Raw genomic sequence first — 20,781 nt, 5'->3', positions numbered from 1 at the left:
AAATTATCGTCATTCGACTCATTAACTGTTTTTTATTGGTATTTTCCGTTTTGAATTTCATTTTTATGATATTACATGTTATTTATTACATTCAATTATTATCGTTAAAACGAATTTCACGATTTTCTCTAACGAACAAGCAATAGCAATTGAGAAATGGCTTAAAGAACTATGTATAATAATAATATAAATATATAGCGCTATTAAATCTAAATAGCTACCCTCGTGCCTTTCGGGTTTTCGTTCTAACTTTTAACTAATTCAAAAAAATAGAGTTATTTAGGGCGTGATTTTAAAAAAAAAACTTTGTTGCAAATGATTGATAGTTGCGTCCGAAGAAAAGTTTTTTAGCAATCAGTATTCGAGAAACTTATAGTTAGGGAAAAACATACTTGAAAGACTTCTTTCGCAAGCCATTCGACGTTCGTTTCTGCAAACTTCCATGTGTATATTATATTAATGATTTTTTCAAACCTTTTTTTTTATTTATTTAAAACGGCAATCTAAATATCTTTGTATACAGACATACTAGGGATTAAAAATAATAACTAATCCACAACAATACTTCATGTATAAGTATTCAATTTATAGTATTAAAGTTATTCATTAATAATAATTTGTGTGTAATAATATTTGTTAATTTATGCTAAAAAACCGATAAAAATAATTATCTTTTCTTATTTGTACTTAAACATTTTTCTCTAATTATTCATACCTACAATACTAATAGATAAATTGAATTGTTTCTTTAATATATGCGGGCCGAACGATACAGATTTTTAAAATTAATAAGTTGTGAGTACAAAAATTAGAAAAGGAAAAAATTAAATACTAATAACGATTTTTCAATTAAGAAGTTGTATACTATTTAAATTTTTATTTCGGGTTTTATTTGAAAGTTTTGCTTCATTTAGTAACCTTAAACGATTACAATAAACGTATTAGCTACCGTTTAAAATCTTTTCATCAGTAATAGGAGTTAGTACAAAAGTAGTTGTTTTAATGAGACATTTTTTTTTCTGTTTTGCATTGGAAGGCTTTTATAATTTAAATTACTTTTGTTTTATAAATTAAACATATAATTTAACAACAATGAATGAATTAAATTAGTTTGTTACAGATATAATAGTATATTATTCTTTTTATTTTATTTTAATGATTCTTGTTATTTATTCAGCCGTTTAGTAAACTTCGAAGAAATGTTGTGAGTTGTGATGATTATAAGGCTACAAATTTATTAATTTTACACAAGATGTCTGATTGTATACACTTTATGTTAGTGGAATTGGGTTGATGACTCTGTGAGAAAAAGTTTTTTTTAAGTAGTTTGAGTTTAATGAGTTTAATTATATTTTTTATTTTTGAGATTACTTACAATACGCATTTAAATTGTTTTTATTATGTTTTTTTTTGAAGATAATGTCATGGAAAATCGATTTTGTATTCATATCAAATAACTAATACTTTTAATTTCTTTATAATTATAACAAAGATTATAAAATAAAGTGTGTATCAATTAAATAATTATTTCTTTTTTAAATTTAAATTTTGACTTTTCGAAAATCATATTGGAACATAAGTATAGTACCTTAAATTTACCAGTCATAATATTTAAATCTCAAAGACATCCTTAGACAATAGTTAAGGATAATTTTGTAAAATGACAAAAAGGCACAAGATTTTTCCTACATGACTCCAAGAAACCGCTACAAGTCCAGCAAAACGATTTGTTGTGAGGTTATTAACTCGTTATCATTAATGTCTAAAAATAGTAACTGAATTATGAAAAGGGTAAATAAAAGAAGTTACAAATTATTAGGCACTTAAAGTTAAAACCAGATATTCTAAAATAAAACACAATATGTACCTCTAGGAAAATATCGATTACTAAATAGTAATCGGTAAACAGGGTAGATAAATATACTTTACATATAAAAAAGACAACCACAAAATGAAAGTACTATGAAGCATAAGAGTCACAGTTATTTTGTTCACTTGGCCAAATTACTCTACTACATTATGAAATACTAACGCACTACTACTAATATTATGTAGACTAGTGGACACGATGCTGATTAACTTGACAACGGAGAAAAATACGGCAAATCAAAAGTGTAAGTATATTTGAACACGTTGTTGCTATCTGTTGTGTGTATGGCAAAATGGTTTCGCAGTGTTTGCCAAGACAGTTTGTATGGACAGCGCGAGAATAAAATCGCCGTTTCACTGGGATTTGTCCGAAGAATAATAACATGGCAGTCCAGCTATATTTGCATTATCAAGTGCCCATTTAACCAAAACGGTTTTGCTCGCTTTTTTCTACCATCGACTGTCTGCGAAATCCATTAAAAGTGCCAAAACAATAGACAACCCGTTCGCGTAGCCGGCGAATGGAAAACAATTATTTTTTCCTTCTCTATTAAAATTACTCGTTCGTAATGAAGCTTAAAATTAAACGCCGTCGATTATTTTCCAATAATTTGTATTTGTTCTGTCTCGGCTCCGTTTGCTTACTTACTCTTTTGTGTGCAATAACGTTACGGTTCGGTCCCGCCGGTGTATCGTGTAAACGCGTGCAATTCGATATAGCCTTCGATTAATCTCCGACGGCAACAATATTATTATCGATGAACGGTTTAATCGATCTTAAAAAGTACTCGGCGCGCAAAAAGTAAAACAAATAGTAATTATAATTGAAACGTCGTATTAAACCAATATGTTTTGTTTATTGTCACCGTCGTCAACTACATGGAAAAAAAAAAAAAAGGAAACGGACGGAAATTTAAGCATTTCCATCGAATAAGATATATTGGTTTTAGTAGGAACTCGATTTTTTTTTTTTTATATGTTCTGTTTACGGTCGGTACGTTTATTACTCGAAGTTTACTACCCTTTTGAGAAGGCGCACCCATAAAAGACAAACAAACTAAACTGCGAACAAAATTCCAGCGGAAAATAAAGACCGTGTGCGAATAATATTTATTAAACGGAAGCTGATGTTGACAATTCGACCAGCGACGTTTAGACCATAAAGTTTTTCCATATATTTATCTCGCGACAATCGAAAATAAACGTGGTTCCTCGTAATGAATGGCTTCAACCGAAAGTCGGTTCGAAAGCAATCGAAAAGAAATTTAAACACTCCAAACGATTGTCCATGGTTAGACGAATTGCATTTTTCCTTTAGGCTATATTATTATATTCTAAATGTAAAATTATTATTGCTTAATTTTATTCTCGGATCCAATCAAATAAGGACCAAACTGTATATTGATATTGTATATATTTAATTAAATATTATCAGTAATAGTGGCTGATAAATTTAAAGATTGTAGATTTTCAATCACTTTGGCAATAGAGATAATAATTATAATTTTGCGATATAAAAAAATTGTTCAAGATACAGTTTTTTTTTTCAAGTACAATTATACTGACCACACGAGTTCGGTTGTTACAAACATAATTTATAATTTATCTTAACGTTAAAAAACCTCACCTTTTCGTCTCCCGAGAGCTCTACTTGAGTTTTCATTTGCTTACCAGGTTCGTAAGAGTATTAACAAAGATTAGGTATATGTCTTACGCCAACACTTAACACACCTATTCGGTTTTAAGGACCTGACCCTAAAATGAAATTGGCACCAGTAACGTTCCTCGGTCCTTTGAAGCCATCGGGGCTTATAGATACAACCCAGTACAAAGTATCTGTCTAGCCTGTCTTATGTGTACAGAAATGTAAGGAATTATAGTGATTTAAACTTAATTTAAAACGAAATGCTTGTTATAATCTTATGAACGTTTATAATAATTTTACATAGTTACAATATTACGAATAAATAAATTTAAATATTATAAACAAATTTATGTTTATCGGTTTTTTTTCCATTATTTTTCATTATAAATGTTAATTAAAACTGTAATCAATTTTCAATCATTTTCAAACAACAATTCGCCAACTGCGCTACTTATGATAATATTAAAATATAAATTGTAATATGATTTAATATTTTCTTCTTCTAAGATATAAAACTCATTTTTAATTGTATGCATTTTATTCGACAATGTTTTCTTGTAAATAAAATTGGATTAACTCATTTTTTGTTTATTTATTGCCTAATTTGCTCACGTAGAATCTGTCTTAACAAACATAAAACATTTTTTTTTAAATAAAATGTATTATGTAAGTAACTTATTTTTTAATAGGTATCTAAATTGCATTATTTGACGTACATACGTTTAAGTTATACATGATTCATATAGACACACCATAAATCTGTATAAGTAAAAAATACTAAGCAAAATTCATTAATGAGTTTAAATACTGCAGCAGACACACATATGTTTGGTCCTGATGAACTGACATGATTTATGGACACTTACAAACAATATCAGTGGATACTTTTAGCATTTTATGTATTGTAAAACATGTTTTTTTTCCATTTCACTCGACAACTGGCTTATGAACTCTTTGCAGAGTCTATTTTCGGAAACGACTCGGTGCGTTGACAGATGTCAAAAACGCTTTTGCTCATTACTAATAGTCTTGTTTTTTTTTTCATCGGATACCTAACGCCTGCAATGATAATGTTCAATTGAATGTCAGTTGTCCATAAAGTTTCATGTAATAAAACGTTTTTTTTTTTTTTACAATCTAAATAAAGTATGTGTAATAGTTACAAGTACTCTTAAGTACGAAAAAAAAAAAATAAACGAAATGCATTTACAACGTCTAAGTGAAAAAATATTATCCTGGAAAACTTCTGGTTTAAGGCTTTTATGAAAAAAAACGCGAACGCTGAGATTGAACTTGTGCAAAACGTTTTTATTTAGCTGACGTTTTGACACATTTGTATATTTAACTTTCTTTAAGGCTCGCATTTGAAATTGTCGGTCATGACCGTTCAATTGCACGTCGACGAGCAAAGTACACACCACCAACTGGTGCAGCACTTACGCAGTACAAACCGCCTCGTCTTAAAAGATAGATGCTAACAAACCACAGGAAACGCTTATGTGGACATTTAACAAACTTTAAATACATTTTATTCATATGTACTCTATCAGATGAAGAAAGTTTTAAGTTTCTGGCTTATAAGTAATCGTCCCAGTAACTGTCCCAGTGGCACAAATCGATAAGGAAAATGAAAAAAAAAAAGTACAAAAGATAACATATAGTTTTAACTAACCTCTTTTGTTTGTAGTCGGGTATAGTCAGAAAATATTCTATTTCGATAATAATTCAGAATTTACTTAACTGTATGCGCATTATCTTATTGGTTTATTATAAATATGTTTTTCGCCTTGAGTTTTGTACACATTTTTTCTCGAATCCAATCCAAATCATGTTAGAATATTATAATATAATCTATGTACACATAGTGTACTTGACGTTGCCGGTTCTCTTCAAAAGGGTGCCTTTCGGTGCGTTCAGACTTTCAATCCGATGAAAATACATAACAATAATATTGCGTGAATGTTTAAATCTGTCACTGCCACATATTTACCTATAATGTACACGATTTCACTATATTTCATACTGTCGTAATTTTTTACTTCAAACCTGCGAACCTATTCCCATTTAATTACGGCATTACCAGATTTCAAATACAAGACGGAATATATGTTCTAATCACCATCTGAATTTATGATGACATCTAGATTTATCTAGAAAAATTTAACAAATCTTTTACCGATTATTCAATAAGACATGTCCAACACACTAAAAACGACCCACATGTAAACTTATTTTCGTATCATTCTGTATGTATGTGTACAATTAATGTTCAACATAAATTCCAGTTAGATTGCAAGTTCTTTACCTCCCTTTCGGTTTTTATGTACTTTCCCTTCGGCATACCGTTGTATTATTGACACCGGCAACGGTTCTTCTACACAGCAAAAGAAACAAAGAAAAATGAATTCGTATAGGTATACTAATGCGAGTCAGACATTGGCCACATCAAATCTGTCAACTGCCGTAATGAGGGTGCAGGAAAAAAAACGAATAGAAAGGAAATAAAATCCATTTTCTAACAGTACAATATATGATAAAAGTACGGCTTTTTTTAAAAATGTATATTTATTTTTACCCCTTGACAGTTTTTACAAAACGGTTTCGATTAATTGGATTTCGTGCCGGCTGCGTCTATCCCTAAGTACAATAAAATATGAAAGTACCGTGGGGCACGTTGCGATACATGATTTAATACAACGTACATATTTAAATATATATTTTTTTACCTTATTTCAATATCATACAGGATGCACATCTGGTATCAGCGTTGCACTAATTGGGCATTGGGGGCCGTTCTTTTCGAAGTTCCTATGTAATGTGTTTTTTTTTTAAATTTGTTTTTACTTCCGTACAATTTTGGGTTAAAATAACTGAGCTTAATTATCGATCTACTATTTACTCTTGTACCCTTTAAAACCGAAATTAATGCTAAAAAAATAGTGAACGATTTTCTAACTTAGAATTACGGCACGCTATAAGTTTTTGAAAAATGTGTGGATACTCTTAACTTTTTTTTTCAAGGTTGTTGTCGGATTTCTAATAAATTGAAAGAATATTTCATGAATAAAAGCCGAACTTTTAAATAGCTATAGCTTTGTTTATAAATACAATTTCATAATTCCTCCAACATACAGAATTATGACAATCTTCAAGTTTTATAACAGGTGTTCTTACTTTATTAAATAAGTATTGGTGTAATAGCCTCTTAAAAATAATTATTGTAAAAAAAATAGAACTACTTGAATGTGCTTTTAATGTTATTATAATATCGATGCATTTTTTGAAAACTAATACCCCAAATTTGCACTCTTCAAGTGTTCATTTTTTATGGAAAACTTTATTTCATGGTCGGATTTTTTCACGTCAGTGCATTTACTATAATGCACTTTGACATTGCCGGATAACACAGCTTGTATTAAGTATAATCAAACCCCTTGATATTATAGACACTAAGATAAGTATAACCCTGTATTGGAGCTTAAATATTTTAAAACAGTCCTATTGTGTGTTTCAGGACTACTTCGAGGGGTTGATGGGCCTAAACTCATTATGCACTTGACGGGCATCCGGAAAATCGTGTAAGTATTCCTATTACTTTTTGCATATACATTTATGTCATGTGTATGTGTGTATCATTTCCATAATATTCGAAGACATACATAAACGGTCTCACACATTTAATCGCGTCTGACGGTTGCTAAACCCGGTTGAATTTATTAAAAGTAATCTCTTGGGTTTTTGCAAGAACGTCATTCTAAAGGTATTACAAAATAAACCAATTTTTTTTTTTTAATCTTGCTCAGCCTTAAGAGAGCGACCGTTTTTTTTATTTTTCATTTTGATTTTAATTGCAAGGCTAACATTACCTTTATTACAAACGGCAGTACTAAGAAAACCTATTAAATATAATTCATTAGTCTGTAGAATAAAACATAAAAAAAAAGTAAACAATAATCGGTGGAATTATTAGTAATATAGATAATATAAATTATAGTGAAACAACCGTATATACTTGGAATAGGCGAAACAGTAGTGATAGCTCTTATATAAAATAGTAAATTTACTAAATATGTTGGTCATTATTGCCTACACAAAGTGTGGGACAAGTCTGGTTGAGTCGCATCATAATAATCGACATTAGCATGCCAGTTTTCTCTTTAAGGTCTGACATTTTTTCACATAACTCTAATATTTCGTTAATCGTAAATAGCTATTCATAACACGTCTTATACTCAACACCCTACTTTTTCTCATCTCGCATACAGTATGCGTCTCGTTTCATACTATACCTTGTTTACTATATGGTATATACTAACGTTTTAAATTTATATCCGGATCAGCTATAAAACGTAATAGGGTATTTTTTTTTTTTATAAGAAATTCTCATTTTTTTTCTTGGTCGATATTAAACTGCATTACTTGACGATTTTACATAATTATAATATACTTCGGTTCATTTTTTTTGTACATTTTCTAACAAGCTATAATTAAATATACAGCTTATTTAAAATTAATAAAAATTTGATGGACTGTGAATTAAGTGAATTAATAAAGTAGGTATAAGCGAGATTAATTAAATATTAATTTGGAATTGGCTTTTAAATAATATAGAGCTTTGTCCTACCATTTTTTAAGTGATTGACAGTTTTTAACTGACAAGTTAAAATTTGACAAGTTTTATGTGAAATTTTAAATGATGTGTTTGTGTCATACAAACGATTTCGAATGAACAAGTCTATAAAACTACTAGAATAGCCAACAATTAGTTAATTAGTTAACTTATTAATATTGAACTAGTAAATTACTTAACATGATGTTTAAACGGCCATTGGCGTGCCACAGCTATTGGCGTTTACTGTTTATCGGTGACACCATATTATTGTTTACTATATAGAATACCTCCTTCTCGCTATATTACAGTGGATTCTATTTTCCCGTCGATTTAACTCGTTCCGCTGCAATGGTCGTGATCATTTTTCTCAATGATAGTTTTATGACTTCGGCCTGAACTATGAAAATTCGATTCCCAAAACTTATATTACTGTTTTTAGCTACAGCCGTTGTAACTTATTTCAATTACAACATATTTGGCGATAGCTATATTATTTTCAAAGTGCGCACAGACAATCGTTGTATATTATGATGTTCGTATCATTCACCAAAGTCAAGGTGAACTATTAAGACCATTATTAGATTATACTGTTTGGGCTGGTTATATTTTGATTAGTCCAAAATGAATTCGTATAGTGGCATTGCATGGATAAAAATTACTCAAATAGTTAATGATTTTATTAAGACCAAAAATAATGTACCTAGATCACTTAAATTGCATTACAAGTGCATTTAATTTAAAAAAAACTGTCGGTGAATAAACAATTTACTGGCCGCTCTCTTCATTCGCCTCCACTTTATTTCTGTTGTACATTTTTTTTCATTTGGTACAATAGTTCACAACAGCTACAAAGGATGTTTATTCGAGGCAGATTTACGCTTTTCTTTTTCTTTTTTTCTTTCTCTAACCATTGTAAACGGCCGTTGGGTAATAAAAGGCCGCGGTGGCTACTATCCGGTATGATCGTGCTAGGGCCGAGTACACCGAAATCATTTGCCCGACCAAAGTACACCGACAGAGACCGGAGAAGGGCGTTAACGTGAAGTACACTTGTATGTATACATATATAAACTGCACAATAAAACATGGAAACATGGTCCATAAAAACAACCGATAAATAGCATTAGAACAATACGTACAAATACATCACACGACCGCGTTTGGGTCTATATATTATAGAATTTAATGTATATATTATATACTACATTATTCATTATCGATCCAGTTGGTCACGTTGAAAAGAGAATCCGAGATTTACGACCGTTTCATAACGATGACGATACAATTATTTAATGTAACACATTAAATATTTGATCAAAAGTGCAATTCCTAATGTTTAATAATTGTGTTATATAATATATACATTTATATATAAATATATATATATATATATGTTATAGTATAAAAATTATTTCTTTTTATTAAAATACCATTGTCGACGTCAAGTAATGAATTAGTTTATAAGTTGCAAAACAAAACAAAAAATAAGAAGAAGAATATCCTAAAAGTTTGTTGTATATAGTTATGAATATTCAGGAATAAGCAGCAGTAATAATTATGTAATGCTATTGTGTTGTATAAAATATAAAACAATAGAAGTATTCAACCAGTTTCCACGAAAAAAATGTGATGAGGATAAAATAACTTCAAGACACTCAAATAGTTATCGGTTAATATTAATTATAAATTCGTATCAAAGTTTAAATCTTTTTAATCTACATATTAATTAGCCCGATGCACACCAATAAAGTTTATTTTGATTGTATATTAATAATAATATTCAAGAATAAATAGCTGTATATTTAAATTACTCACAAAAATCAATTTGAATATTTTAAATAGCATCTCTGTATTCGCTCGTTAAAATATATATACATGTATGTGTTGTATACTATTTTGTTGATTAAAGCGCTGGTGTATCTTATCTATCCTGCCTGGTGTTATGTTATTAGCTATCACAATAGAATAGTAGCAAACAAACTTTAAGCTCATTATTCTATTTTATCAGTAAATCTATTTTAACCGACTGTTTATTAATATGAAATAATACCTGCTTGGCTAAGGAAAAGTAGTAGGATATTTTTTAATTGTTTTTAACTAGGTCAGAAAAATTAGTAAGGGCGAGGTGAATAATTTAAATTAAAATATTTATTAAACGTAAACCATAAAACGTACAGGGTTTTCTATAAAAAAAAATAACTATATGTAAATGGAGACCCTCGTTGATTAAAAAGAACGGTGGCACACAAAAAATAATTCGAATGTACATTAATTTAACGGTTAAGTCCACACTGCAGTCGATGCATTAAAACATTACCATAACCCTTGTTATGGAATACGTTATACGAAGGTTCCTCGAGCTAATAAATGTATTAATTAAACGGGCCGTTATGTAAATTAAAAAAATAATAAATGTGAGATATTTGAACTGTCATTTTTATCACAACGTGGAGACCAAGTACGTCCTTGTTTTGCTAGAACACAATTTGATGTATTATATCCGACGGCGCATTGTATATGCAATTTTACTACACTGCCGTGTGTTTATTTTCTCAGCGACCAAGATAAGAGAGAATTTTTTTTTTGTTATGTTTTGCATTATATTTCATTTAAGATTTAATAAAGCATTTGACTTTTAACGGTTCCAACATAAAATATAGTGTCCCGTGATAATTATTGATCCACCTTCAATGAAACGATAATTACCATATTTTATGGTTTTATTTATTTTCTATTTTAGGCTTTAGCATAGTACGCAGTTACTATTCAACAATTATGATATATATATATATATATATGTGTATATATTTCCCGGTAAACCGTGCACAGCTTTTTGTAGGTGATCGAATCGCCAATTCACATAAATCGAATGCATTCGATTACCAACGTGTATGTACCTAAAACGTGCAGGGCTGTTACTCCTGGCCAACCATTCGGTCACGCTGTTGTTGTTTACGACTGGGCAATAACAATAATCTATTAATTCAGTCGATAAGCCATACAACAGGGGCGCGTGTTAGATAAACGGCTGACAGATGTTCTGCGGTCGCGTTCCTCGCCCTAGTTTTATTTTTTATCCAGAGAAAAGTGGTAAATTAAACAGCTGCATTAATGCGTTTTTTTTTTGTTCCAAAGTTCAAACTGAAGTGTCTATACAAATGCCATCTCCTATACGCTTTATACCGAAGAATTTCATTTATAACGTAGCGCATTATTCAATTATGATCTGCGCCATTATTTCTACGGGCCATTGTTATTAGGGTTTTGGTCAGAACCCGTTTTTAACATTTCCAAATAACTAATCAACCTAACGCTCAGCTCGCAATGGCACTATTCATATAATATTATGCGGCGTGCAAATAATAAAACAATTTATTCATTTCAACGTTTTAATAATAAACTATTCATTTTATAAACATGCAGTACACGTTTAATGCATATACATACAGTTGTTTTCATATATTTACCTATGACAAGCTCTTGCATGCCCAGGGACGATGATATGCAATACGTGATGACGGTTGTGCTATAGGAATATAACTGTGAAACTACATGCAAATTTTCATCAGTAAAACAAATAAATAATATTGTGTTTATACTTCAACCGTAAATCGGATCGGACAATTGTTTTTTCTTTTAAAAAATTAGTTGGTTTAATTAAGCGGACATTTTACTGAATATAAATTAGTACTGTAAATGAATAAAATTCAAGAGCTAAATATATTTGGTTCTCTGGTGTAATTTATTATTACAATTTTTGTTCTCTTCTCGGTTTTTCATATAACACCGGCCCGTGTTTACCTACTTAAAACGTTCAACTGTATGCCTACACCTTTGAATTTATAAACGTATTAAATATTTTAAAACTACCTATACAAATTTCATTCTGAGGTTTATTAACACATTCCGCAAAGACTAGAAGGTATTCGTTAACTATGCGCCTGTCAAACTAATGGGCTAAACGAAATTTATTTATTCAATAAAAACAAGCATTTGAATAATAATTTAAATGTTTTCCTCGTTTATATTATTTCACCTTTTATTCAACGAATAAAATACATCTGACTCTCCGAGTAAATTAAAAAATAGCTACAATGGTAATACTTTAGTTTAAAATATAAAACTAAATAAATTTACATAATATAAAACACAAGTGAATATGGCCAACCTACATAAATTCGTGGTTTATTTCAATTTTTTTTATTCTACTTTGTTTTCCCGTTTGCGGCAGTCGCTGGACAACTGTATAATAAATTTAAGCCATATGATACTATACACTTTTTGAAAAATAATATTAAAAACATGTTCCACTTCTAAAGTGTATTATGACGTCACAATTATGATATTCGACGACGTACAAATTAAAAAGTATTAATCAGATGATATATTTTATTATTAGAAAAAAATATGTTAAACATTTAAAATATGATGTTATTTAAATCCATAGTTATATATTTTGCATTTATTTTTCAATTTCATTCCTCATGAGTAGGTACAAATATTTTCTCTAGTGAGCCCATCATATCATATATTAAACAAGAGCATTAAATCGCCATTAAGGTTTCATTTTACATTTATTTTAATGTACCCATAACTTAACGGGTTTTCATCGTGCCTTAATCAGTAGGTATATTATACAGACCAACAGGCGATCCTATAAAATTAGTATAACGTTTGTATTTATGCCGATTGTAACATACATTTCTAATCACTCCGTTTACAACGATATAATTCGCCAAACCTATTAATGTGCACAATGGTCATTTCAGTCGCACGTTTACATTATAATCAAATCGTAGAATTGGTACTGGCTACTAATGGGACAAGTCACAGCCCACCCCAATAATATCATAACAACCCGGTAATATAGTTTCCCCTTGTTTGCGGTATTGGCCATACGCCCATAAATAGCAGACATTAAGCAGTTAACAATGACAAAGGTCGTTAAATTGACTATTGACTATGATAAAGTAATGTTTCGCTAGGACTAATAAAAAATAAAAATAACTAAAAGCTTGTTATATTACACTGTTAGCTTACATGAAAATACTGTGAAAGATTGAGTAACTTTGACACCCTCCGATACCCTTTTGTATAAAAGACCAAATAATGTTCTTGATACAATATTATAGACAATAAAAATATTACTATTGACATGGAACACTTTCAATTGGCTAATATAGATCATGCCATAAAATTAGACTTACTAAGACAACACGTTTTTCTCCGTTTAACAATAATAATGCGTACTTACAATTCTAAGAATAATACAATAAGTATTTTTTATTGCTATTTCAACAATTTCTATATACAATGGCCTCTACTGCGACAAAATTATACTAATATAGGTATGTTTTTTAATAATATATATATATTATTTTTAAATGAAACGTTCTAACCGCATAGCGTATCAAAAGTTAATGCGGGTTATCTCTCTGATCGAGCGTTTATACAAATAATGTGCGGTATAATATGTATGTATATGGACATTTTTTTACATCCTCCTATTATTTATGTGCTAAACGTTTAAAACATTTGAATCACGTATCCGGTACACCGGGCGGCGGCGGCGGCGGCTAAACAAAAAGGAAAACGTTAAAAAATATTATGCTATATCGGAGACTGACAGATTTATCGTGACAGTTTTACGCTTTGGTGTACAATAATTCAACTGTCCCGAAAGCCTCGGCTGCCTCGTATGATTGTCAATATTTTCCGTGTTCGCTTTTCATTTCGAAAACACACACACACACACACACACACATACATCACTTGGCCTCTTATCCCGCCAATGCCAGTATTATACATGCATAGTAAAATCGTCTTCCGCATATATTATTATAATAATACTGTATAAGTACCTATAGTTTAAATGCAGACGCTAGTCTGTCGATGCCGTTTCCCGCGCAAATCGTACAAGCCTAAAACGACCGACAACGACATGTGTATAATATATTTCTTAACAAACCCACAAACCGATTACGTTTTATCGAAACGCACTAATACCGTCGTATTTGCTTTTCGAAAAGATTTACAATCATTTTTGCCGTTTAACGGTCGCTTCTGTTTTTTTTTCTTCAAAACTTCCGTTCGCCCGCGACCTTTTAAAACTCTTATTTTTTATTTTATTCCCAGTAAAATTTTATCTCCTACGCGTAAAAACCGACCAACGGTTATGTGTACACCCTCGCATAAATATGGATTTGAACTCAAAAACAATATTTTCTTAATGTGGTATGAATTCGCAAGAAATCCGTTTTCTGAAATCATCAAGGTCCCAAATCTATACCTACAGTTCCATAACGTTGCACGTGATTGCGAAAACGGACAACTATACAATAATATGACGTATAGAAAACAATAAAGGTGGCCGACCTCATTTGCGGGTGTGAGCTATGAAGTCCGATTCAAAGAGAAACCTATTCGTTTTATGGTGTCTATAAAAATAATAATAACATGTTTTTTTATAGATGTATTTCGACAAAAGTTTTCACGATCATTAGTAAAGGTTGTTGTGTTACATTTTCCAAAAATCTAGTCAAGTCCCGTAAAAACTTTTATGAAAACTGTTTCATTTTATTACACGCGGTGGCAACACTATTACAATAGCAATTTATTCATACGAGAAAACATCATAAATTACAAATTTTGCTAGCCAACTTTTGAAACACAATATTGCATTCTCTGTACGTGCCTATATTTAATTTTTCCTTTTAGTACCGTTTACATTTTCTGTTTCCTCCAGTTTGTTATGCGTCGATATCATGACTCAATTTATTCCGTTATAATATGCACACAGAACAATTGTCATACTGAACTTGGTAAAAAATTACTCCCTATGTAAAAATCTCCAGGGATCGCGTTGGGGTCAATAATTATTTGGTCGATTATTGTTCGTTTCCCGTATCGATTAACTACTTAAAACCGTCAAGGGAGTTCGAAGCAAGCTTAAAACGATTACCTTAATAGAAATCGGTTGATTTGTTTTTCTGTTTGCATGGGAAAACACAATCCCTGAAAACATTAACACTGTAACACCTACATAGTACATTACTTTTAGTAAATTCAATTGACATTATTGTATATTGATAAAATTGCTATTTCTTTAATTGTCGTCTGTCTATAAATTAGATTAAAAAAATAGCAGTCACGCCATAGAGAATATTAAATGTTTTATTCTAAAATATTAATTGACTCGTGTCATTGTAAACATTATAAAATAGAATTTATTCAATGGGACAAATGTATTTTTATGTCCGTATTCACTCACAAACGAACGATAAAAGCAACACGAGTAAATAAATACCTAGAATAATGTAGAACAAAAATAAAATGTCCCTTTTTTATTAATAATAAAAACCATAAAAGATGAAGCGAAACTTGGACAATAACAAAAAAAAAACACTTTTATAAATGCACGTTTCACATTTTGCTGTATGCATTGGCAGTTTACCGTGACGATGCACTTAACAAATATAATCATAAATAACACACAACAAATGGATGTCAATACGTTAGCTTAGCCTTATTAATGTAACCAAATTAGGGACAATAAATTCAAAATATTTGTAATAATAGAATATATAGTCAATTGTAAAATTACAATTTTATCACACACGCATAGAACACTTTGAATTTTCTGACGGTTTTTTGTTTTCTTGTTTTTAATAGATCCAAAGTGAGAGTACCCATAGTCAACTCTAAGTATAAAGCTGTTTATCTTATATTTTCTATAAACATAAACAGATCTATAGGTAATTAAACGGTGTACAAATCTTTAGGTACTCATAATAAATTTAGTTGACTTTGATTTTTATCAATCTGATTGTTATCAGATTATAGTGTTGGGGAATAATACAAAAAAACAAGGAATTACGTTACTGCGAAAACTTAGGAGATACTAAGATCCTATTTTGGTGGCAACGTTTTAGGTTAATATACATGCGGTTTTTAATTGCTTCCAAGACTCTCGCCAAGTTTCTTTTAGACAATCAAGATTTTTATATAGGCGAAAAACAAAACTCTGGCACGTGCGTACGCCGACTTTAAACGAACCTGCTTACCTGCTTTTCCCTGATCGCAAGCCAAAATATTAGTGCCCACGTTGAAATGCAACCATGTTTTAAGAAACCATAGATCGGTGAAAGTATATTATCGAATCTGTAAAGTTGTTGTAAAAAAAGAACCGACGAAATTGTTAACGGGTTCATATTTAGCCATAACTAAAATTACATTAAACTACACATTAACCGTATCGCTCACATTATCATCAGCGCATTGCACACAGCAGATCTGGCAATGAAGTCGAGTGAAAACTATTTGAGCTGTGCGCTTATTAGTTTTGTATAACTGAAACATAGGTAAAAGTCCATTGAAAGTTCAAATCAAGCATATTCAACGGACGTTACATTACATACAAGACATATATTGACCCGTACTGTCTCTCTTTATTCTTATATATATATAATGTGTGTGTGTGTACGATTTTGTTGCTTCGGTTGAATAATTTAAACGAAAAAGTTTGGTTTACAAAAAAAAAAAGCAGCTATATGCTGACGGAAATATTGAATATTAAATTTCTCGGATGAAAGCCCACAAATCATGCATACGCGATACATATTATATTAATATAATCACATATTAGACCGACGGCCGTATGCAATGCGTTGGTATTATTATTATGTTTTTTTTAACCGCAGTCAATGCAATTTCTTTGTATTGTAAGAACTGTTGGTGTATATAGTCGCAAGCAATCAGTCATGGGACTTTTGTTAAAAGTTCAAAGACGGTAAAGTAATAGCAAGAACTCTCCTAATCGGACAGAATAACAAATGAGGTTTCCGTGAAAAATCTGGAGGTCTAGAGAGAGAAAGAGAGAGATTATTTTCGGGTGGAAAAATGCCATGCAATATGGAAATGCGTTCTTAAATATAAACATTCGAAGGAAAAGACGTAACGTGTATAACTTCTAATAACTTTTTATAATTTATTATTATCAATTTATCAGCTTTTATTTTTTAAACTAAAAACATTAAGCGTCTTATTAACAAACGTTTCGCTCTCATTGGACTCTTTTTAAGCAATACTCTATGTGTTCTTGACAAATTCGCTTTGTCAACTAAAATAAAAATATATATTTTGAAAATAAAAATATGCTTGGAGCTATCAATGCAAAATAACTAAATATACATGTTTTAACTTTAAACGCTGACGTTCAAACGTATTTCTCAGTATACATTTTTCTCAGTAAATCCAATAAGATTTTAAAGAAAAAAATATTATTTTAAGTCGTACAAAATTATTGTATTTTTGCATATCGCAAACAAAATCTTGCTCGAATAAAAAAAGGTCTTGAGAGATTGCCAAAATAATAACAAGAGAAATCATTCTACGGTATCATGAATTTCGCATATAGATCTAATATTGCTGACAGCTGCAACTTGTTACGTTATAACTATTATTATTTTATGGATATGGCTTTATGGATACGACAATATTTTTTAATTTTATTTTAATGTGCAATTAATGAACAACATTACAGCACAACAATTATACAACTATGTAGAATAAATAATAATTTTACAATTTATATGAATTTAATACAAAACAAAATTAAATAGGAAAACCAGCTCTAGAAAGGACATAAGGAGGACGATAACGGGATAATATTTTTTAACAACTTAAACGATTTAGTAAAGTGTACTTTAAATAATGGAAAACACTAGTATTAATAACACATCAGTAAATGGTTAGTAATAAATTCTAATAAGTACAGCAAAGTAAGTACTTTTACAGCTCAAGAAAAAAAAGTAATATATTTTTTGTTATAAAAAATAAATTTGGAAATAAACCGTTAACAATTCTTAAATTGTGTACTAAAGTTAGTTTCATGACGTTGTTGCCGCAACAGTTTATTCCATTCTTCTTATTATTTCCTTTTATATTAATAACATTTTAATATTTCAAACTTGAAATGTCTGTATACAATATTCATTATGAATATTATTAAAAATTTTTATGAAAAATATTCGCTTAACGATTTTCAAACAATAATGATACAACATTTTAAAAGCCGTGTCCAGTTTATATTATTTAAATTAATTTTTAATTAAAAGTTTAAATTGCAAATTTCAAGAGTTCCATCTTCTTCTTTAGTCTTGTAGAGTTTTCATATTTTGATTCAACGCGTACTTACTACTTTCCCGTTGAAATAAAATGTTGTACTATCAACTTCAATTTGTATAAAATTGTGTTTTCAAGTGTTAAGTTTATGTTTTAATTCTTTTTGGCAATTTACAGGTTAATATCAATATGATAGTAATCGAAAAAAAATGTATAAATACATTGACCTATATTTTACTTTATAGTAAAGATATTATTATTGTATATGAAAAAATGTTATTATAACAGCAGTCAAACAGTCGTATCCGTATACCATAAAATGTATGGTCTTATTGGATTTTTTAGGCACTCAATGATGACTAATATAGAATCAAATCAAGTAACTATAAAAAATAAGAACGAATAAAGAGAGGCGTTATTTCCTAGACGTTGATCACGTTCAGTATTCATTTACACACTTCATTTATCTTAAACCCATGGTAACTGTTTGTTGTATGTATTACTAAACATAATATTATACCTCATGTGTATATTATAACGTGTATCGATTCTTTATTTATCATTTCATAGTTATATATAATCAATCTAATTTGTTTGTGCTCTGTACTGTTTTTTTTCTTATTTCTATTAATACTGCTTTAAGGCCCTATTCATTTGACTTAGTTTTCAATTGTATACTCTCAATTATTTTACATACTATTATAAAATCAATGGTATTAAAATATACAAATTAATATTATAATAAAATAGTTAGAATTATTGGAATTAATTAGGTAAAATGTAATAAAAATGTTTTACTAAAACATTCCACGAACGTTAGAAATAACTAAAAACATTTCTCAGTAATTTTAACTTTGTTAAGAAGAAGGCACACATTCCGCTTTTAGTGCATCAACAAGATATAGCATTCTGTTCACATTTCTGAACATATTTATCACATAAAAATGAGTTCCCATTACAAAAAAAAATCAAGACGTACATAATGTCTTCACGACGAGTTTCTTTATAATTTCATGATTATTCTTATTGATTAACACAAAGTTAAAAATGTTTTGAGACTCAAATGATGTCTACAAAAAAACTAATAAAAAATCCCAGTTTAAATTATTTACTTTTTAAGAAGCTATAAAAGCATTATTTACCCTAAATTATTTACTGAAGCTGACCAAACTTTATTTAGAGCATTACTTGGAAATCAGAAGATGAAAAATATAATATCTGTAACAATAAAAAGAGTATTAGCTGTTTTGTTAATATGTTTTTCAGTAGGAAATCTTCCTAGTAGGCGTTTCCAAATCTCATATGAAATTATGGATATTGTATTTTGCACAGTAAATAAACGTCAACGTAACAATGCTGATATTTTTGACTCGAGAGCTAACCTCCTCTAATAGTATAGAACACACATTTCTAAATTTGTACAAGTTAAAAACCTTTGGGAATAAACTACTGGCGTTTAGTTTTGTTTTTCCAGACTCTTATTTAGAATAGGTATAATCAAAATAATGTGATGAAAAATTAGATTTGCTCGTTCGTCAAATACAACAAAAAGTTGATTATTTTTATCAGTTTTTCAGGTTAGTTTTGTCTTATAGGATATTTAGTTCCTTGTTTAGTGTTTATATCCTCCGTTTTCAAAAAAGATACGGCAACGACATATTTTAAATAGCGTATTTCGTTTGTACAAAAAATCAAATAACATCACCTTAACAAATAAGTGTACTTTATTTCAATAAGTCTTTACTTATTTTCCTTCTCCATTATAGTAATAATAATTTGGCGTTAGAGGATGACGCGTGGTGTGACCAACTAGAAGAAATTAATAGTATTGAAAGTTATTATAAGACACAATAATAATAGACCGACAACACTTTTCAAGTTGTGCTTAGAAGTTCTGTACATTATTTTAAAGTCTTTTTAAGTATGCGGGAAACCGTTAAGCCAAAATTCACCCACATCATTATTGTTAAACCAAAGTTTCAATATTTTTTCTGCTGTGAAACAATAACGGAAACTTTTTGTTTATATTTTATGTATGTAATAACAAACTTCACCTTTTATGTTTTTCTTTCTTTATGCTAAGAAACACGCATACATTTACCAGAAGGTCTGCATAGTATACAAATATTTGATCCAACAAAAATGGAAAAATGAGTAGAATATACGATTGAAAATATAAGAAATGACGTCGTCACTGAGTGGAATGCCTCACAATTGGTGACAATGAAAAAACATAGTTTTAAAACTACTGTATTCGATTTAAAAGGTTTCCGATAAAAGTGATGTAAAGCTCTGATGTAACAAACCACTATACTTTAATTTCGCAACTACGGCAAAACTGAAATGCAAAAAGATGCTCTACCGTATCTTTAGTTAAACTAAGAACAAAATCCGAATACATAAGATACATCCACGATCCAGCGTAAAATAGATACCAAACGGCAAGAGGTTGAATACTTAAAATCCAAGAACCCCTTTGTATACTTAACTTAAATATTCGAACTGCAGTTTAATCTCGTTTACAACGTCGTCT

General features: G+C 29.8%; 1 protein-coding gene across 5 annotated transcripts in view; it reads left to right on the top strand.

Annotated features, from left to right (window-relative positions):
- Positions 1-20,781, top strand: part of LOC126832754 (protein artichoke-like) — a 127,058-nt gene that overhangs the window by 99,870 nt on the left and 6,407 nt on the right. For 4 of the 5 annotated variants that reach the window (XM_050563666.1, XM_050563662.1, XM_050563663.1 and 1 more), the window contains one exon: positions 7,029-7,092. The gene's annotated coding sequence lies outside the window, so the exon portion shown is untranslated. Of the gene's footprint in view, positions 1-7,010; positions 7,093-20,781 lie in introns of all 5 variants that reach the window. The other variant, XM_050563667.1, reaches the window with a different exon arrangement.

Source organism: Adelges cooleyi, unplaced genomic scaffold (genome assembly GCF_023614345.1).
Source record: "Adelges cooleyi isolate 19-005CV unplaced genomic scaffold, UGA_ACOO_1.1 ACOO_flye_CR_arks_rails_tigmint_CR_PRNA_167, whole genome shotgun sequence".
NCBI classification, from domain to species: Eukaryota; Metazoa; Arthropoda; class Insecta; order Hemiptera; family Adelgidae; genus Adelges; species Adelges cooleyi.
This window is presented reverse-complemented; position numbering and strand designations above follow the sequence as displayed.